Source organism: Rhinolophus sinicus, chromosome 16 (genome assembly GCF_057876585.1).
Source record: "Rhinolophus sinicus isolate RSI-liver-muscle chromosome 16, RSI-T2T, whole genome shotgun sequence".
In the NCBI taxonomy this organism is placed as follows: domain Eukaryota; kingdom Metazoa; phylum Chordata; class Mammalia; order Chiroptera; family Rhinolophidae; genus Rhinolophus; species Rhinolophus sinicus.
In genome coordinates this window covers 179,195,576-179,218,506 of record NC_142516.1, presented here as the reverse complement: position 1 = coordinate 179,218,506, position 22,931 = coordinate 179,195,576, and positions in this window count along the sequence as shown.

The following is a 22,931-nucleotide window of genomic DNA, read 5'->3' as shown; positions in this document are numbered from 1 at the left end:
ATGGTAAACAAAATCTCTCTGAAGTGAAGCTAAGGCTCAGAGCTATGGTCCTATCCACCACCACTTACAGCAGTAGACATTAAGTGTTTATTATCACCTAAGCTGTCTGATTCTTGGGAGGATAGTAACCTAAGAAAATTGTACAGATAATAAAATTTAACTTGCTTTATGTGTGAAATTTTCATTTCTTTTCCTACAAAGAAGATTATGAACAAAATGGAGTAATTCTTAGTTATTTTAAGGTCAAAGATGTGTGTGTTCATCTTTGCATCTCAGGTTATTTATGTGATAAAAGCACAAATGATATTTGTTGAGTGAATTTATTATTACACGTTCAGCAACAGGTTTCTTCTCTTTTTTTATCTAGCACTTCTACTATTAAGAATGTTTTGCATGCCTTCCTCTTTCAAATTACTATCTTCATCGATAAGAACTTAAATACGCAACTTAGTTAGAATTGTGTGTAAACAAAATCAGAATAATATTAATTACGTGCCCTTCAATGTATTAAAATGGGAGCTTTCCCTGGAATATTTCTTGGTGGTTAGTAGTCTATATTGCTTACTTTTCAGTCATGGCTGACTTTCTTTGTGTTTGATATCAGTGAAATTCTGACCACCACGTCACAGAAAGATTGATGTTTTAAAATGTCTACTGCTCCAGGTGTGTAAATGAGGAGACGGTATTGATATTGTAATTCCTCAGACAGAATCTCCTCATTTTTACACAAAGTTGAAGTTGCTGAGTACTGATATAACAAAAACATTTAACTCCTTATGTCTAGATTTGAAAAAAAAATCTATTTGCTCTGAATAAATGTTAACATCTTTGAGCATTTATAAATTCAACTGAAAAACAAGATCTATACATAATGGTCAGCAAAGTTTATGTGACATTATTGATTAAAATTACATGGCAAATAGGAGCAATATTGCATAATGGGAGTACTATTCATGGATCTGTGCTATGGTGGTGCATATTTGTGTGTGTTTCTGGCTGTGTGTGTTTTTGTGTGTGTGTGTTTCCATCAATAAGAACTCTGCCTAAGCTGGATCACTTAGCAGCATAATGCTGTTGTTTAAAATGTAAAAAGTAGGTGCTGTGTGGGGCTACTTGTTGAATTGGACACGATCTGATTCAAGAGTATCTTAATCAGTGAAATTTATGGAGCAGCAGTATAACACCCTTATATTACCGATGCGTTCAGTGTTACTCAGGCAGTGGTCCTGTTGTATGCTTGTTGATTACGGAAGTGAAAGGCAAGCCACACGTTATGTGTTACTTTCTCAGCAGCTAAAGAACACTAAATGTTATGCCAGAGATGAAATACTATGTCTCCTGAGCAGATCACATGACTCTCACTTCTCTAACACTTATAACACAAGTCACAAATGGATTTTAACTGTATCTCACATTTGTGATACGCTTTATAATTTTGTTTATACATTCCAGCCATAAGGTGTTATAAAACAAGTTAAAGGAACTGTGCTTATTAAGATTACAGAGATAACTTCCAGGTAAAGGAAAATCTGCATAGGCAAACCAAAGAACTTGTCTCTCTTCTATTCTAGGTCTAAAGTTGCTGTCAAAGAATGAAGCGTTCATCCGTAGGTCATCCATATTTTCATGTTTTGCATGTGCCTTTATTTCTATGTAGTTGCACTATGTTTAAGGATTGTAGTACTTGGAGGTGAGACCTTGTGTGCCTGAAATGCTTTGCCAACTTAGTATATAAAATTCGGAGCAGGGAGATTGACAACACAATCAGCAATAAGAGGTATGTTCTTAATTAAATGACTTTGGATGTACAAAATGCTACATAGGTTTCATCTACCAAATCCTCATAAAATTATGGAAGGTGCATATCGTCACCTCAAATTTACACATAAGGAAACTGAGACAGAATGGTTGTGTGACTTGCCTGAAATCATACAAGGTAGTGAAAGGATATGAACCAAGTCGCCTTTCCCCTCTGTCACAGGTTATGTTCTCAGCCCAGTGTTGCACCTGAGAAGAATATAACAAAGGTGTGTGAAAGGATATTCCATTTTATTTAATGCTACTTAATATTAAAGAAAAGGATAAAAATATCTCCCCTTATTTTATGTAACTATGTATGTGTGGGATTGTTTGTGCCATATTTACTGATAGAGAAACACAAAAGAAAGCAGTGAAAAGGGACACAGTAAAAGGTAATCCTGAGCCTATAAGCATCTCTATACACTACTCTGTCTCGCTTTAGGGTATTCTGAAAGCGTTAACAATGGAGAATGACACTCCACAATGGAATTGGCAGTAACTTTCCTGGATTATCTTGTTAGCGTGCTTTCGAAGAGCATCCTGACCGATGTTATTCCAAGTGTCCAATAAGCATCAATTTTTCACCTCGATTTTTTCTCATTATTGACAATTTTCTCTGCTAGGGACTGTTTGGATGATGAGACAAAACTCAGTGTGATTGGCCAGGTGAACAAAGGGAGAACATTCCAGTGAGTCAGCGTGTACCTCATTAGTATTGTTCTTTCTCACAAATCAAGAAAAGGGATCTTGAAATATACAAATGAATTTTTATTATATAAGATAGAAAAAATTTTCTTGTTCGGTCTTACTCCTATTGAGGTTTACAGCATGTGATGGCAAAAATCTTTAAGTCTTATTTCTCTGTCTCCATTACCAAGTCCTTCTCTAATGTTTTTTTTCTTATCCTTTCCTACTTGGAAATAGCAGTTTTAATTTCATAAACCAACAGAGTATAATTATTTAACATTTCAACTCTCTTTTGTTTATAAATTGCTTATTCACAGGAAAACAAGCAGCCATAAAATTCTTAGGAAGATAATTTCCCAGGCATAAGCTTCAAATTTATTTTCAGATATTACTACTTATCTGTCAATAAAATAAAGAGCTATATTTATAATTTAGGATAATTAAAAGGAAATATTGTCACTTGAAATAGCAGAGAGTGTTCATTTCATTATAAATTTTCTAATTTTGGCAAGGACCAGGATCTTACAATAGTGTTGAGATAGGAAAATGACAAAGAATGTATCTAAAATCATTGGCATATAAAACCCAAAAACAGACAATAAAGCTTAAGGTAGACTAATGTTTGACTATATAGTCAACTAGTAAACTGTGTCTCTGAAATAAAATGCCATTATTCATAAAATGGCTGCATAAGTCAGCTTAGAGTAGTGGCAGGTAGATGGCACTATATAAATTCTTAAAAAAAAAACCAGTAAATTTCTATTGGCCATTAATGCCAAGCTTATTCTACCTACAAAAGAAAACATTAAAAATGGCATATTCTTGGGCATCACCACTCTTTTCTTCAGAAATGCAGTTGCTAATCAGCTTCTAATACTCACCAAAAATATCTGTGCATATTGCTTACTCTTACCTATTTAGATGTTACCAAAAAGGATTTTGGGATTTAAAATAATTGAAAAAGAAGGATACATTGCACATAAGAGATTGTCATAAGAACTATTATCTAGAAAGCCTTTTCCAAATAATTTTCTGATTTCCTAATTGTATTCTAAACAGTTTATATCAGATTTATTTCTCCCGACTACAAAGCTCATCTAATAGAATGAATGTTGAACCAAGAATTAGAATATCTGTGTTTTTATTATGATTGCTACCTTTTTATTTCTTTATGTTTTATTGTATTATGCACAAAATGGTGTTGATAATATTTGTGAAAATTGTTTCTATATTCTGATGAACATTTTATTATCTAAAACTTCTTAAATCTTGATAAACAATGGAAGTTTACATTTTTATTTGACTATATTAATTATTTTAGAAGCCATATTTTTGAAAGTAGTGAATTTCCTTTTAGGGTTATATTTTGACAGGGTGTCTCAAGAAGTAACATGTAATACTTGAAAAATAAGCACTAGCTTGTATGCTGACATTAACACATGAATTGAAAGCTGTTTGAAAAACTATTAAAGAGTAGTGACAAATAACGGTTTACGGAGTTGATTGGAAGGGTCTTGTATGCGTCACTGAACTGATGGTAGGTCCCTTTTAGCCTCTTTTAAAAGCTTCCTCAATGATCAGAAGGGGGAAAAAAAGACATGTTAATTAAATCACCTGGAGCCATTAAATCCAAAAAGCAATCTATAAAAAGTGTCAGTCCAAAGTACTTAGCTCAAAATGCTCAGAAATAAATTTTAAATCAAAAGGCTGCTAGAGAATTTGTTATTTCAACAAAAAGGTCATGGAATAATGTTTTAAAATTTATGTTGCAAAGATACCATGTCCAAAATTTTCAAGAAAATTGGACAAAGGTGACTTTTGCTTAAATTTCATCATATTCCTAATGTTTTATTTGCTCATAGAAGTGAAAGCAAAAATTTTATAAGAACATTAGCAGGCAAATAATTACATTCAGGTTTAGACCATAAAACTATTAATATTTGTTCTTGACCATATGCTTTTCTTTACTGCTGAGTACTTTGAACTCTTACTGCAGGGTAAGATTTGCTTCACTCTTCCAAGAACAACCCTGACTGTATAAGTTTGGACAATTAAGTTCGCAAACTCATCCTAGATAAAGTGCTACACACCTCATAACTGAATATCACTATGGCCACCTTTGAAGTACTCCCCTTGGGAAGCTATGCACTGATGCCAGGACACAGTCCACCCTTCAAAGCAATTTTGGAACTCTTTTTCTGGAATGGCCATCACAGTTGTCATCGTATTACACTTGACGTCCTGAATGTCATCAAAATGTCTTCCTTTCAATATTTCCTTTATTTTTGGGTAAAGAAAGAAGTCATTGAGGCAGATCAGGTAGGGAGGGAGGGTGTTCCAATACGGTTATTTGTTTACTGGTTAAATACTACCTCACAGACAGTGCCCTGTGAGCTGGTGCATTGTCATGATGCAATAGTTGGCGAATTGTTGGTGAAAAGTTCAGGTCATCTAACTTTTTCACGCAGCCTTTTCAGCATTTTCAGATAGTAAACTTGGTTAACTGTTTGTCCAATTGGTACAAATTCATAATGAATAATCCCTCTAATAGCAAAAAGGTTGACAACAGCGTTGCAACAAGTTCATAAACTTAATTGTCACGCTTCGTGTGTAGCTCATGGACCCTGAAGGAGCTCTGCCCAGCATTCTGGGAGAGCGACAGCTCAGACCCCCGCTGGTAAGCTGGGTCTAGCCTTGCAGCTCACTTGTGTAGTTGAGGTTCTGTCGTCTTCCTGAGTCTAACTTGAAGCGCTTGAAGTTCTTTGCCACTTTTCTCCTCTGTGCTGGCTTTATTTAGTCCCATCTTTATAATTTGGTAAGTTCTTCAGGGCTTGTGGCATTAGTTTTTCCTTCTTCTTACTAGCCATCCATCTTCCTCTAACCCTGGGAACTGGAAATCTCTGTTCTGAATCCTGAATTCTGCTTCATGCTGACCGAGTATCAATATACAGAGGGTGTGTATAAAATGTATACACATTTTAAGAAAGGAAAACTGTATTAAAATTAACACTCAATATATACTGAAAACAAAAGGTTAATATAAGTCATGTTTGACTTCTGCAATTACAAGAGGTGCTCAAAGTGGTTACCATCAGCGTCCAGACACTTCTGATTATGGCAAACTACTGCTTGAGCAACGTTGACCAAAGTGTCCACTTGTATACATTTTTTGGGCACCCCCAGCATTCTGCTCCAGCATTCTATTCTTCTGTTTTCCATCTCCTTGCTTTTTAGAGCACCTTATTATTCAACTTTTCTAACAGCAACAGTTTGCTTCCACAAATAATGAGTAATAGATACATAGCTGTAATTAATAAACAAAATTACAAAAAGACCAAAATGCTTCTCTAATTTTAATAGAAAGATAGCAGTGTGAAGTTTATTTCACAATTGCCATTAAGAGTACATATGAATCTAAAATAAAATGTCCCACATTAAAGAAAAGCAATTCTAAATTAATGTAGCATATTTATCTGCTATTAGACAAATCTCATTTACTAATTTCATTAAGTGAAAAAATTTAGTCCTTTTCATTGTTTTAATCTGAACTAATTGCCTAATAATCTAGATTTTTGTGTTTGGGGCAATTTTCCATCATATTCAGATTTTTAAAAATAATAATTAGAAGTTTTTGTATTCAGTAAAATGTTATGTATCAGGGCTATTTTTAAAATAACAATTTAATAGTAATCATTTTGTTTGTTGGGAAATAAAACAGAAGAAATACTACATCACTCACCAGTTCATGCTTCACATGAGAATACCTGAGCAGCTGCCACTGCATTTTCACACTTCAGCCCTACACACCTCCCCGAGGAGGCCATTTCAGACCCTGGGCACGAGGTATGTAAGACAGCTCCAGTTCTTTGCTAATCTCTGTTTTTGGCATCCTTTGCCTATTGCTCAAATGCTTTATGAGACCAGTCCTTTTCCTTTCCCAGACATAATAATTTCATTCTTGAACATTTGTTTCCATATCCATCTAAGGAATCCCTGCTCTTTGACTTCTAATACTCTTGATCTTGAATGCAGTTGTGTGCTAGTAAATATTTAACAGCCAGTTCTCCAAGGGGTGTAAAAACCGTGAGTTAATAGTATTTACCAATTTTGATGGCAGAAATGTCCACCCTGGACAATTTCAAGCACATACAGAGACTTCCCTGAATGTGGAGTTGGGACGCATTTGTTATTTATTGCTGCGTAACACATTGTCCCAGAACTTAACAGCTTAGAAGAACACACATTTATTGTCTCACAGTTTCTGTTGGGTCTTTGGCTCAGGATCTACTCACGAGGCTGCAATCAAGGTGTCAGTCAGGGCTCGGGCCTCAAATGAAGGCTCATCTGAGCAAGGGTGCACTTCTAAATGCATTCACATTGTGGTTAGAAGAATTCAATCTTCTTCAAGACAGGATTTTGCCTGTTCATTCCCACCTTGATGAGTTCCTTTGGCTGGAACTCTTTTTTTTTTTTTTTTTTTTAAAGATTTTATTGGGGAAGGGGAACAGGACTTTATTGGGGAACAGTGTGCACTTTCAGGACTTTTCTCCAAGTCAAGTTGTTGTCCTTTTCAATCTTAGTTGTGGAGGGTTCTGTTCAGCTTCAAGTTGTTGTTCTTTTCAGTCTTAGTTGTGGAGGGCGCAGCTCAGCTCCAGGTCCAGTTGCTGTTGCTAGTTTCAGGGGGCATAGCCCACCATCCCTTGCGGGAGTCGAACCGGCAACCTTGTGGTTGAGAGGACATACTCCAACCAACTGAGCCATCCGGGAGCTCAGCGGCAGCTCAGCTCAAGGTGCCATGTTCAATTTTAGTTGCAGGGGGCGCTGCCCACCATCCCTTGCGGGACTCGAGGAATTGAACTGGCAACCTTGTGGTTGAGAGCCTGCGCTCCAACCAACAACTGAGCCATCCGGGAGGCAGCTCAGCTCAAGGTGCCGTGTTCAATCTTAGTTGCAGGGGGCAGAGCCCACCATCCCTTGCGGGACTCGAGGAATTGAACTGGCAACCTTGTGTTTCGGAGCCCACTGGCCCATGTGGGAATCGAACCGGCAGCCTTCAGAGTTAGGAGCACGGAGCTCTAACCGCCTGAGCCACCGGGCCGGCCCATTGGCTGGAACTCTTGCCTACTTGAGTTACAGACAGATCAGGAAGGGCACTGATTCTGGCCGATGAACAAAACTTTTCTTCTGAAAGCAACAGGCGAAACCTGAAGATATCTAAACCTGAAGGTTTGCTTCATTCCCCACATTAAATGATTTTGAATTTATTTCTTTACTGGTGACGGAACTACCCAACTCAGCTCACCGTTGTTCACTTTAACTTGGCTTTTGCTTCATGAGACATTCTTTGCATCTCTTTCTTTTCAGACATTGTTTGACCTCTTATAACTCTTCTCTCTGGGTTTCTGTGATCCAACACTTTTTTATGGCGCACGCTGTATCTCACTGTTATCCGTTCTCTGTCTTTGTCAGGGCTTCCTCTTCCTTGTCTGCCCTTAAAAAACTGATTTTCTAAGGATTTCACTTTTGGTTCTTTACTCATTTTACTCTACACATACTTCATAGGTTTTCATAGATTCCCCAGAAGCTGATAGATAGCTATTAAAGTTTTAATCAGCTCACCTCAGGTTTCTCTTCTAAGTTTAGGCCTTTTATGAATGTCTATAGTAGCGTTATTTATAATTATTAAAAATTGAAAATAATAAATATCAATTGACCAGTGAATGAATAAGCAAATCATGATAATATAACAGTACAATGGAATACTACTCATTATTTTAGGGGAAAAAAATGCTGATACATAGGACAGCATTCATGAGTTTCAAAAGCATCATTCTATTTGAAGGCTATGAGACACAAACATTTATATATTGTATGATTCTATTTTTATCACATTATGGAAGGACAAAAATTTAGGGACAGAAAACAGTTTAGCGTTTTTCAAATGCTGAATGCCTATGAAAGAGATTTACTGTAAAAGGACATGAGTGAACATTCACTCAGGTGATGAATGTCTTCTATACCTTGATTTTCGTAGTGATTATATGACTAAATATATTTTTCAAGACTTATAGAATTGTACACCCCCAAAAAGAGTTATTTTTATTCCATGTAAAGTATACCTTAATACTCTGATGTCAAAAAAATCAACATATCAAATGGTGAATTCATTATCTTCACTTCCCCAATCTTTTTCTATGCCTATATTTTAAATGTCAATTTATACCAATTACCCAGTTAGATACAGAGAAATTTAAAATTTTTTACTCTTCTTCCTTCCTAACATTCCATATGTAGTCACAATTCTTAGCAACATAAATCTCAAAAATATGTCTTTAAATCCCTTCCCTTCCTATAGCAAATGACCAAGTCTCATTTGCTTAACTAAAGCAAAAACTTACTGAAGTCACTTCCTGAATGTCAAGACTCCCACTCTTCCTTTAATCACTGGCACTCATCCGGATATTGCCAAAACTTGGCACAATTCAGCATTCTTCTTTTCCATGACAAAATCTTTCTTCAGTTTTCTATATCTCTATTGATAACTATTATCCTGAATGCACGTGACAGGTTTCTGAAGCAGAACAGAGTATTACTTCTTGAATGATCCCTACGTCTTCCTGCCTTAACTCTACCCTGGATATGCTTTGAAGTCACTATTCCTTCATTTGCCCTTCCAAATCAAGGATGTTCTTTTTCTCAGTCTCAGTAAAGAGGTACAGTAGGTGTCCTTCTCACTCTCCTGATGCTTCCAGATCATTTCTCCCCTCCCTGCCTGCAACATTTTTCTCCATTGAAATACAAGCCCTTTTAGTCATTATACCCATTTCCCACCTTTGGTCTTGCCATCTCCTGACTTACCAGCTATTTCTTTTCATTCACTAAAAACCTAAGCCTTTCCATAGACATTTCTGTTGTCATTCTCCAATAAGTAACCACCAAATCCCCTTCTAGGCACAAGAAACATGATAGTGAAGAATCAGATCTAATATAAATCACAGATCAACTCACTGCCAATGTTCCAACTGTGGCCCAATCCACTTTCATAGTTTTCCTGAAATACTGAAGTAACTCCCATACTAATTTTTGTTCTTCCCCTCCTGTCCCCTCCTAACACTCTCCACACAAAAGCTAACATGTCATTTATTGCACTTTTTAAAACTCTTCTGTGGCTGCTCCTTGCACTTAGAACCTAATACATACTTGTCACCATGAATAAGACCTACTGACCTGGCCCTTGATCACCTTCCATCTCAGTACATGACACTTGCTCTCTGAATCTCCAGCTCCAGCTCAGTTCTTAGAGCCCAGTAACCTCTTTCCCTCTGCTGATCTGTGAGCTCACTGTCCATTCTGAACACATTTTCCCTTTGGATTTTTGTCTTTCAATTATAAGATCAGACACTTCTTCTCCAAAAAGGCCTTTCATTAAGAAGTCTTCACCTCTCCCTATTATTCTCAATCACATGACTGTTTTCAGTCCTTTCACGGCACATATCACAACGTATAATTTCATTTATATAGATTTACTTGTTTGTGATTTACCTCCTCATAAGGATGCAAGCACCATATAGGCAGATATGAAAATGTGTCATGGGCATGACAGTAGCTGCAAATTAATAAGAAGACAGTTACTCTCAACAAATGTCTGTGGGATAAATAAATGGTTTATTTACTTTCTCAAAATCATCTCCATTCAGCCAATAGAGTGGTAATAATTTTAAATGGTTCCCAAAGATCAATATTTTTTAACCTCATCACATCTCATACGTGAAACACACTTCCACATATTAGAAAAATCCCTAACTCAACAGGAGAGCAAGAGGTAATAACCCTCCTTGCCAGATAAATGATTGAAATCTTCTAGATGTGTAGAGGCATAGGTAAATTGAATGAATCCCCCAAGTAATTCTGAAGCGTCATCTCCTACCATTATCCCCTCACTAGCCAGCCATACTGTTTGAGAATCAGGAATTCTAGGCAAAAATGTGCTTTGTTACTTCCCTGTTGAAAACTCATAAGTGGCTTCTTAAGATGGCATGCATGGCCATTAGTGATCTCATCTCTGTTTATGTCACCAATTTCAACTCACCACTCCCTGCTCATGCTGTATCCTACAGCATCACAGAGCTATTTTCAGTACACACACACACACACACACACACACACACACACACACACACATATACACACACGTAAACACACACACACCCCTTCAGTAATTTAATGGTTTTGGGTGGTTGAACTTAATCATTTGCTTTCCAGGTAATTTGATTCAGTTTCCCAGATAGTCATATTAAGAGTATTTTATTCATTGATATGCAGATTGCTAATCCAGCCACCCTAAAACAATTGATTTCTCAGTTACTATTCCTATCCCCCACCTCATATCTCCTCACAGATAGATTTTGTTATTCCTTAGGGGTGTGGGAGTGGGAAAGAATGGGTATTTTGAAAAAGTCCCCTAGTAATTCTTTATTGCTTGCTCTGCCCTACTTAAAACTCACAAATATAAATCTAATCTTAATGGACGCTGATATATTGGAACAAATGAGAAAAAGCAAAAATCATTTTGCATTAGGAGTTGAATTTAATACGTACTTTTATCTTGCCAGCTAAATTTTCCTTCTAAATTAGTTTACCTTAAGTAGCTGCCCCTCTGCTTTGCATCATCTGCCAAGATTAATTTACTAACTATACAAATATTTATAGAACGTCTATATAATGCGATAGCCATTATACTATGTATTAGATAAAAATGATGAGCAAAAAGTACACAGTCCCTATATTCAGTGAGCTAAAGCCTGCTAGGGGAGTCACATATTAATCAAATAATGAAGTGATGACATATAATTATGAATAGAGATGGGTTTACCAAGGGAAATAGTCACAGTTATGTGAGGAATACATCATATATATCTGATTTATACTGGGAGCCAAGGAAAGCTTCCTGCGCAATACGTGGCTATGATATTAAGTATGAATGAGTTAACACACAAAGAGGGAGGAGGAAGGATATGTTCCTGGCAGAGAAAAGCAATGTATGCAAAACCGCGTGGTAGAAATGAATAGGCAGATCCCAGGGAATAGAGGTCAATGTCGTGAAAAGCAGAGATCAAAGTGGGAGACCATAGGCTGCAGGGAAAGAAGGAGCCAGACTATTGGGGTCTTCCCAACTATCATAAGGATTTTGGTCTCTTTATTACTAAGATCAATGATATCTCATTAAAAAATTTTAAGCTAGGTAGGTGTCTCATGATTGATGTTTCAAAAATTCTTGCTGTAGTAGAAAGAATATATGATAGGAGGAAAGACAGGATGTAGAGAGAACTGTTATTGGTCAATTCTGTATTCTAGGATATGCTGGTTAACTTTATGTGTCCACTTGACTGAGCTAAGTCATGCCCAGATAGCTGGTAAAAGCATCACTACTGAGTGTGTCTGTGAGGGCATTTCTGGAAAAGATTAGTATTTGAATCAGCAGACTGACTAAAGAGGATTGTCCTCACCAATATGAGTGGGCATTGTTGTGGGGGGCGTCCGGCAGGGTCTCTGCTCCCACTCCCCACATAAGAACACAGGACATGGTGAGGCCAAAAAGGAACACCCACGGAGCCATAAGTAGGGGAGTCATACCACTATACTCTCGTTGGCGGCTTCCACCTCTCCGCAATCCGCGCTTGCTAGCTCAGCCACCATCTTCTTGCTAGCCCCCATTTTTCCTGCTAGCGTAGCCACAGCAGTTATATTAGTGGCCAATGGCTCACTGGTTACAGCTGACGGCCAAGGAGCCACAGCTGATGGCCATCCAATCACAGTTGATGGCCATTTACTATCTGAGCCAGCACCTTTCTATGTGAGGCCGAGAGCCTGGAAACTGCTTTCTGGGGCTCTGTCCCCACAGGCATTGTACAATTTGTCAAGGTGCTAAACAGATATTTGCACTTCGGGTTCAGACCTGGACTGACATCATTACCCCCACCCCCAATTCTCAGGACTTTGGACTTGGATTGAGACGTATACCATCAGCTTCCTTAGTTTTCACAGCTTCAGATTCACACTGAATTACAGCACTGCCTTTCCTGGTTCTCCATCTTGCACATGGCAGATCCTGGTTCTTCTCAGCCTCCATAACCACATGAACTAATTCTGATAAAAACTCACACATATATGTTTGGCTCTGTTTCTCTGGAGAATGCTGACTAATACATAGACAAATGACAAAGGTAATTTGGATTGTCATGGTAGTATGGAAGATAAAGGGAACTCGACTGAGTCATGAAATATTTAGAAAAGAACACAGAGTGGGTTTGATATTGTAGTTGAGCGAGTAAAGGAGTCAGGCATTGCTCTCAGCGTTCTTGTTTAACAAGTAAATTCAGGTGTCATTTTTGTAAAAATTGGGCAATAGTTTGTTGATACAGAGTTTAATTTTGTTCCTGAAGAATTTGACATACTTTGAGACAATCAAGTATCTATGCTAAGCTGCAACCAGACAGTTAGGTCTGAAGATCAGACAAGAGGACTCAGTTAGAGACACATATATTTAGGAATCATTATTTTGTATGTGGTAACTAAGACTACGGTATGAATGAGGTTGTCTGGACAAAGAATATGGAATAAGAATAGAAGAAATCCTCGACCAAGCCTTAAGGAATTCCAACATTTAAAAGCCAGGTTGAGGAGGATAAACCTGACAAGAAAGAAAGATAAGAAGCACAGAGGCAGGAGGAAATCCAGGATAATATGACATTGAGAAAACCAAAAGAGGAAAGAGTTTTAAGAAGAATATAATCAACATTGTTAAATGAAGCTGGAAGGTCAAATTAGAAGTTAATTAAAAAGTGCCCACTGAACATAAAAACATAGAAGTATTTAGCGACTTAGTGTGAGCTCTTCGGGGGTAGTGGAGCAGAAGTGAGACTGGAGTGACTTAGGAGTTGAAGGTAAACAAACGCAGACAGCAAGCATAGACAATCCTTTCAGAAAGCTTGGTTACAGAGGAAAGAAAAATGTGCAATTGCTTTAGGAGTTATACAGTGAAGACAATTTTTGGAGTGTTCTTAGTTTAAAGAAGAGAACTTAACATGTTTAGATGCCTTTGGGATAAACCAGGTTGATAGTGAAGTTTTAAATGTTTGTGTTTCCACAAGTGTGTGTGTGTGTGTGTGTGTACAGAAAGGACAAAAGAAGAGGGGAGATGAGAAAATAAAATAGGAGGAAAGGGGAGGGAAGGAAGGGAAGGGAAAGGGAGGGGATGGAAGGGGAGAGTTGAAAAGAAGAGAGGAGAGGAAGAGGAGGGGAGAAGGTAGGAAGGGGAAAGGAGGGGAGAGTTGAGGTGAAGAGAAGAGAGAAAGGAAGAGGAGATGAGGAGAGAGCAAGGAAGGAAAGAGGAGGGGAGGGGGAAAGAAAGGGAAGGGAAGGGAAGGAAAGGAAAGGAAAGGAAAGGAAAGGAAAGGAAAGGAAAGGAAAGGAAAGGAAAGGCAAGACAAGACAAGACAAGACAAGACAAGACAAGGCAAAGCAAGATGAACATTGATAGGGTAAGATTCCTGAAAAGATAAAATAGCAAGAAAAGATAAAATGGCAAAAGGGAGACCAAAACACACTGGAAGATCTGGCCTCAGATAGGCATTGAGGAAACTTCTCTGAGAGGGAGAGAGAGGGGGAGGGGGGAGAGGGGGGAGAGAGAGAGAGAGAGAGAGAGAGAGAGAGAGAGAGAGAGAGAGAGAGAGAGAAAGGAAGGAAGGAAGGAAGGAAGGAAGGAAGGAAGGAAGGAAGAAAGAAAGAAAGAAAGAAAGAAAGAAAGAAAGAAAGAAAGAAAGAAAGAAAGAAAGAAAGAAAGAAAGAAAGAGGAAAAAAGAAAGAAAGAAAATGAAGGATGACAGATTGGAAAGTAATGCAGGGAGACTGGTACACGTAGCATCAGGGCACTTAGAGGTGACTTCTACATTATTCGTTAAGTAGGAAAAGATATTGTTGAGAAACTGAGAGGAAATGAGGGAGTTGATGATAGTAGAGAAGACTTGAAATAGTTTTTGTTGAGATTGAAAGAACCCAAAAGAAACTTCCTTTGCTACTGCATCTCTGGTAAGGGTTAAGAGCCAAGCTGAGGTTGTTGATCATGGATTTATAGTAACACTCATTTTCTCTGTCTGTGCCTTCCTCCAGGACCCAGATACTCAGGTAGGCACAAAAAGTGATGACAGTAGGGTTTATCCTGGTGTAGAGTTCTCCAGGGGGGTGCAAGAAAATGAGAGAGGAGTAAGAAAGCTTAAGGTACGGGCAAGATTATTACAGAAAGTCAGATTAAAAAAGGAGGTGGAGAGGGGGCTATTTTACTGGGGAAAACAAACATGTCAGTGCGTGTGGAGGTCCTAATGTGGTGGAAGGGTGGGGATTTGGAAGTAGTGATGTGTAGACCGGAAAGAGAAAAGATGATGATAAGTTGAGCAGTTCTAATTAGTGATTTTGAAAGTGCAGCAATTTCAGAAGATGACAAGGTCCCAGGTGTGACTATGGAAATGCGCGTGTGAAGAAAGTTGAATGTGCATGTCACTGAAGGTATGGAGGTGACGAAAATGAGCAGTCTTGAATTGGATAGGTCCGCTATGTGAATGATAAAATTACTCAGAATAACGGTGGGACTTTGAAAGAGGGGAAGAGTGTGAGCCAAAAGTTCATTCAAGTATTTCCTTAATGAGGAAGAGTGACAGAGTTTAGTGAATGACAGTGCGAGGCAAACAATCAAGTAACACAGTGCGAACTGAAGAAGAGCAGGACTTTTCTAGACAATGATAGAGAGATAAATGTATTGACCTGCAAATAAGAGACAAAGACAACTAATCCTATGTCTGACCCTGGGTTTCAAATTTTGAAAGAATACCCACCATTTGAAACAGCTACAGAGAAAATGGTATCATAGGAGAGCTTTCTTTTCTGTTGGGAAAAGGGGACAGATACGTACTTGGAGAAAAGGATGAGGATGTAAGGAGCAATAACTATAAAGCAGTATTTCCAGGGATACAATGGAAACATTTAAAAGGAAAAGGAGAAGATTGGGTCAAAGGCAAAGAATTCCAAAGAGTTCTGGGGATGTAGTGAGAAGGGTGGCTTAGCACTTTGGGCAGTGGGAGAGGAAAATTGTGATAAAAAGAATGATGATTTCAATTCTAAAAGACTTAGATAAGCCATGATCCTGAGTTCAATGATCAAAGTGACAAACCTCTCATTACCGGGTGATTTCAGTACCAGTGTCTGCTGGTGGCACACCCAGACAGACATTCTAAATCAGATTTGGAAGTTAAAAACAAATGTTAATGTCTCCATACCATAGCCACTCATTGTGGCTATACAGATTGCTTCCAGGAGAATTGTCCTGGGATAATACAGCGAGATGGATATGATTTAAAATGAGGAGGGACAGAAAGCTTGAAATGAGATGAAGAGACGTGATCCTTTCTTTAAAAAGTACAAAAAATTAGGATATATAACCTGTCCATTTCAGGTACTGCTCTTTTAAAAGAAATACGGCAAAAACAATGAAAAGACTTGGATACACACATCTTCAATTTTCAGAGATTTAACTTTGATTTTTTTTTTTCTTTTTAAAACTTGTATATGATTTTAGCGAAACACCTTTTCCGTCTACAGTTTTATCACTGCAATCTGATCTACTACCTATTGACAGAGGGGGAAAAAACAACTGACGCACATCTTTGGAAAAAGTTTGTTTGGCTTTCAAGAAATAGATCATTGCTTTGAAATGATTTAAATGTTACCAAGACATCTGAACACAAAGCAGTGTTCTAAATAACTAAAGCGCATACCAGAGGTTAGCAAAGGACTGAAGATAACTAGGATCTCTATGGGAAATCACAGTCTAAAGTCAATGTGAGTATTTCAAGTGCATTAACACCAGCATATGTTCTCAGAGTCAAAAATACATCATTTTCTGTATTCATCATCATCACTCAAACGATGTCTGATGGAAATAAAAAAGAAGGGAGAAAATACTAGTACTCCTATTTCTGTCACTATTTTCTCCACTATTCTCAAATATCCATAGATAAAATTATATACAATCATTCGAGACAGTTGTCAGGATTTGTTTAAAAGCAAAGCCCAAGTTCAAACTTAAAATTTTGGAAAAATGTTTAACAATATTCATTTGCTTAAGAAACTAAGAGGAAATTATGAAATATAAAAGAGAAAAAAAAGCATATCTGGTGATCAAGGTAAACTACAACAAGAAGTATGATCTTTGTTTTTAAAAGTAATTTATGGTAATTATCTCATATACATGGTCTGGAGGGGTATTGATCTTGCCAGCAAACCTCTTCTAGTACATTACCATAAAGAAATAAAGAACTAAATATCATTTATGATTAATTCTGCAAAATCTGCTCTATACACACAAAAATTTTACTATAACATGTGAAGTGATAACTAAGGGGAATTTGTCTTTTGTTTCTTCTCTAGATAAACTATAAGCAGGAGATACCTCGTTTTAGGGAAACAAAGTTCTAAAGCATATCAATGGACACTAGACTTAACAAATTCCTTTCCTAAATGTCCACTGAGATGCAAGCAAAATATTGGTCAGAGGTTTAAGAAATATATATGTATATCAGAATTTTAAAAATACAGAGGGTGCCAAAAAATGTATACACATTTTAAGAAAGAAAAAAAAATATTAAAATTGTAATACTCAATATATACTGATAACAAAAGATGAATACAAGTTACATTTGACTTCTGCAATTACAAGAGGTGCTCAAAGTGGTTACCATCAGCATCCAGACACTTCTGATTATGGTGAACTACTGCTTGAGCAACGGTGACCAATGTGTCCACTTGTATACATTTTTTTGACACCCTGTTAGATCATTAAGCATATTGCACCCAAATATCAGGACACAACCAATTCTGTATGTATATAATTAGGAAATGTCATGAGGTATAATCCTAATTTATAGGTATCTGAGCTCTAGTTTTCTTATGACTTTTCCCATGCTAATCTCTATTACAAATAAAATATTCTAGATGTTTATAACCAGTATTCAGGAAAAGCAGGGATTTCCTTAGTACATATATATCACCCTTTATTACAAAATCAGTTTACTAAAGTTCAATGGTAAACACCTCCTAGGATTATCCCACAATGATTCAAGCTTTTCCATAATGCCCTCCCCTGGAGTGTAGGTGACACCTATGATTTGCTTCTAACTAACAGAATATGACAAAGATGACAAGATTAGATTATGTTAGATAAGACTTCATTTTATCAGACTGGATATAAAGCCTTTCTTATGGGCCTTAAAGATGTAAGCTGGTATGATGTGAAATGCCTGTAGAGAAGGTCATGTGGCAGGGAACTGGGGACAGCCTCTAGGAGCTGAGAGCCCCAGTCCTATAACCTCAAGAAACTGGATTCTACCAACAACATGAATAAATGTGGAAGAGGACCCCAAGCTCCAGATGAGACTACAGCCCTGGCTGACACTTTTTGAGACCCTTCTCAGCCATGCCCAGATGTTTGACCCACCCACAGAGATTGAAGTAATAAATATGTAATAAATATAAATATAAATATAAATATAAATATAAATATAAATATAAATATAAATATAAATATAAATATAAATATAAATATAAATATAAATATAAATATATCCCCACAGTTACTCAGGAAACAAAGGTCTCTAAAAGCTGTTCTGTACAACTCTCTCATAGTAAGTCTGAAAATCTGGATAAAACAATGATTTCTAGAAAAACAAAACAAATCTGACTCAAAAGGATGTAAAACACCTAATTTTACAAAGAGGTTTGAAAAAAATTGGGACAATAACTACCCCATTCAAACAAAATACTTCATGGAAAGGAAATTATAGCAAAATTATTTTTTAAAAAATAGATATTTTTAATGATATTTAAAAATGCTCTGAAGCACACAGAAATAACAAATTATCCTTTTTTATATATATAAAGCTAGCAAAGGCCAATAATAAAACTTTTTGCCAAAGATGGCAAACAGAAAGAAAAAATGGAAGAAAAGAGGGAGGGAAGGAAGAAGAAAAAGAACATCATTGACAAATTAAATATTTAAAATGTCTAAATGGAATGGTATCAAATAATGCTGAGAAATGGACACATGGATAAATACATGGATGGATAAAAGAAAAGAGGATCAAAAAGTCTTAAATATGTCTGGGAATCAAATATATGACAAGATAATATTTTATAGGCTTGACAATAAGATTTTTGAAAAAACTAGAAAATTTGTTTTTGTTTTTTTTAAAAGCTTAGCTTTACACTTATTCATAATTTTTGTGTGACTAACTACTCTAGCATGAGAAAAAAAAAGCCAGAATTAATGAAAAACTTAGTAAATGTTACTAAAATTTCTGTATGACAAAAATTGCCATAATCAAAATGAAACTGCAATTAATAATCAGAAAATTAATATTATATTCTTAGCATAGTTCCTCTACTCCTATTGGGAAGTCACTCAATGAAATCTTGTTGAACGAATGCATTCGTTTGACGAACAGCCTATTCCCTATGCTACAAAGTTCACTTATAAACCTGTAGGCAATATATTAATACACTAATAGTGAAAGAAGCAAGGGTTATCAACTAGAAATTTATCAAACGAAAGGGTAAAAGGCCAATAAATATGTGAAACATATGTGAGTATAAAATAATCTACCAGAAAAGAAGTACAGTAATCCCCCCTTATCTACAGTTTCACTTTCTGCGGTTTCAGTTACGTGAATGTGGTCTCTTGTTTCAGGGGATTCCTTACTGAAGTCTTCATGTAGGCTCCATGCTTTCTGGCACGTGTTGCCAGTAGTCAACTATGACCAAAAATATTAAATGGAAAATTCCAGAAATAAGCATTTCATAAGTTTTACATTTTTGGACAGGAATCTCCCTGTGCCCAGGGTATCCACACTGTCTTTAGTCACTTAGTAGCCATCCAAGTTATCAGATTGACCACTGAGGTATTACAGTGTTTGTATTCAAGTCACCCTTATTTTACTTAATAATGGCCCCAAAGCACAAGAGTAGCGATGCTGGCATTTTGGATATGTCAAAGAGAAGCTGTAAAGTGCTTCCTTTAAGTGAAAAGGAGAAAGTTCTTAACTTAATAAGAAAAGAAAAAATAATGTTTGCTGAAGTTGCTAAAATCTACGGCAAGAATGAAACTTCTCTCCATGAAATTGTGAAGAAGGAAAAAGAATTTGTGCTAGTTTTGTTGTCATACCTCAGACTGCAAAAGTCACAGCACCGTGCATGGTAAGTTCTTAGTTAAGATGGAAAAAGCATTAAATTTATGGATAGAAGACATGAACAAAAAACGTGTTCCAACTGTTGGCAACGTGTTGTGCCAGAGATCATGGAGCCTATATGAAAACTTTAGCAAGGGATCCCCTGAAACAAGAGACCACATTCACGTAACTTTTATTACAGTATATTATTATAATTGTCCTATTTTATTATTAGCTATTGTTGTTAACCTCGTATGTATGTATAGGAAAAAACATAATGTGTATAGGGTCCAGTACTGTCGGTGGTTACAGGCATCCACTGGGGGTGTTGGCACATATCCCCCACAGATAAGGTGGGACTACTAAAAACTAAAGGAATAGTGCTATAGTATTTCTATCTATCAAATTGTCCAAGATTAAAAAGACTAAAAAAAACAACCCTACTTATTGTGACTGTATAATTGGAGCATAAATGGATAAATATTTCCTGTAGAGATATTATATAGTATGTATCAAAATTTTAATATGCCCGCCCTCTTCAGAATCTAGTAATGTATCTTTAAGGATCTAATAAAATCATTGTGCAGAGATTTGTCAGATTAGATAGGTGATGATAGATTAATAGATACAGATATATAGATAGATACGTACAGACATACATAGATTTTGATGTGGATATAACAATTTTTAAATTAAAGTATGATATTTATCAATACTGTGAAGCTGAGAAGTTTTCCATAAAACAAAACCTTCAAGTGCCTGCAGCATCTTCTGTAGGTCATGAAACAGTGAGTGGCAGACGGCCCACTGGGATCAGTTTGGCTATCAGGATGCCCACATGTTTCTATGAGGTCCCAGCCATTCTCCTGGTAGAGACTGTCCTTAACTTGCTGCAGCGTCACCAAAACTGATGAGTATGCTCCGTCTCTGAGACTTAAGATCATAGGTCAAGTTCTGATCACCCGGGGATTCTGTATAATATTGGGCAGCTAGCTTGTCTGGGAGCCTGCCGAGGGAACACCCAGGACTGGTAAATACATCTTGCATTTCCCTGCATTTCCTTGGGTTTACCTAGAACTTACTCCATCTGTCTCTGCTTTGATTTCTCCAACAACAGATTGCCTCATAAACAGGAAGGATTTTACCAGCCTCCTGAAGTCTTCTGCATCTTTCTCGAAGGTGAAGCCCTTGTATATTGTGATCTAATCCTGGATTCTGCCACCATTTATGCACGGTACTCACACAACACCATGGAATTTGAGGTTCTCTTGTAGCTCCCATGACATGAGGAAAGTCATGACACCATCAGATCAGTGTACTGGCTCCGTTTTCCTCACTTCTTCAACTCCTATTTGTCCCCCACTCTGCTACCCTGTTTACTAGCTCAAATGTGGGATTTTAATTTGTATGCCCCTCATACCACACTATATTGATTTTTTTTATCTTTGAATAGAGTGATAGCAGCTTAAGAAACTTAGCAGTGTTTATTATGCTATCCCACTAAATGCTTAGCCTGCTGTCATGGACAAATTTGATACTCAATAACTATTTGCTTTGGATGAATAAATAAATGTAACATAGAGATAATATAAGAAACATAAAAAGTTTTTGAAGCTTTAAATTTCAAATATCAATTTCTATATTTTAGCCTAGACATATAACATCTTAAATTTTATATATAATATTTCTGGGATGCCAAATGTCTTAGCATCTGAGCTTACACTGTGCCTTTTGTCTGACGCTAGGTACACTTGAACCAGTTATTCTACAGAGTGGTGTGCCTTAAAATTTTTCCAAATCTTTCTGCAAATTATCTCGAAGGCAATAACATTATCCTATCAGATGTATATTTACTAACCTACTGAAAGTCAGAGCTTCTCATGCAGTAAGTTAAATGTCTTTGTAACCATGCAGGAAGCGGCAAGCTTCAGATGTAAAATTGTTGGAATTAAATTTTACTGTTGGAATTAAGGAAACTGATACTCAACAATCACGGGCTGCACACGTGGTGAACAGCAGACTGCCCTTGATTACAAACCAAGCAGTTAATGTGCTTTGTTTTAAGAAGACTTGCCTTCAGAGACAGTGAAGTTAGCTGCTCTTCTGAACTTGTAAATGAGACCCTGATGTCCCGTTCTGGTGGGTCTTGCTGACATGTCCCAGGGTTTCACAGCCATGCCTCACTGCTTGAGTTTTCTTCACTATCTTTCTGCCCACATACGTGAAGCCTCCCTCCTTCATTTGTCATCACGCAGCTGCTTAAGTGTCTGACTGTCACCCATCTTCACACATGCCTCACTCAGAGGAGTCCCTGCTACACACTAAAAGTACTTCTGTGCCAAAGAAATGACTGCATTCAAAACCCAACAGAAAATAGCAAGTTTAGGGGTGACACCGAGAATATGTAACAAGTTTGACATACCAGAAGAATTATAAATGGAAGTTATTGTTTAGCAAAGTAAGACCAGTGAAGTGGCTACTTACCTCACCTAATATATTGCTATCTAAAAAAAAGGAGTAATGAGCCAAAAGGTTTTGAATGATTGAACAAAGGGAGAAAGGTAAATAAACATATGGAGTGAACACTTTGATTACTGAACACAAAAATATGACCAGTGCTACCAAAGGAATTAAATAACAACATGAAATAGTAAATTTTAAGAAAAGGTTCCCAATTCAATCATTATTAAGTACAATGTAGATATGTGAAAAAGTAAGTGTTCATTTTTCTGTTTGTTTATACAAATCTGAAGCCTGTAAGGAATGTGGTGTTAAGTAGCCCAGGTGCTGTCTTCATATTGTCTGTAACACCCATTGCCATCACCACCCTCTCACAGAAATGTATTTTAAAGGAGACAGAGACTTATTTGATATATTGTTTATCTCCCTGATATTGAAAGGAAATGACAGAAGTGGATTTGTTTAGGAAAGGACAAAGAGAATAAAATAAAAACCCAAGGCTTTGAGTCAAACGAATTAAAAAAAAAAAAAAAAAGGCAAGTTCTTCACAGCAAAGTGATTAAAAGCATGACACTAAAAGGTCCAAAGGGAATAAATGTTTCAAACAAGACTGGAGCGTTAAAATACATGTTTAGAAGGATTTGACACCTAAATTTCTAAAGATCTTGGATGATCTTCAGCAAACCGTAGGCTAAAAATTTGTAATGAGAAAGA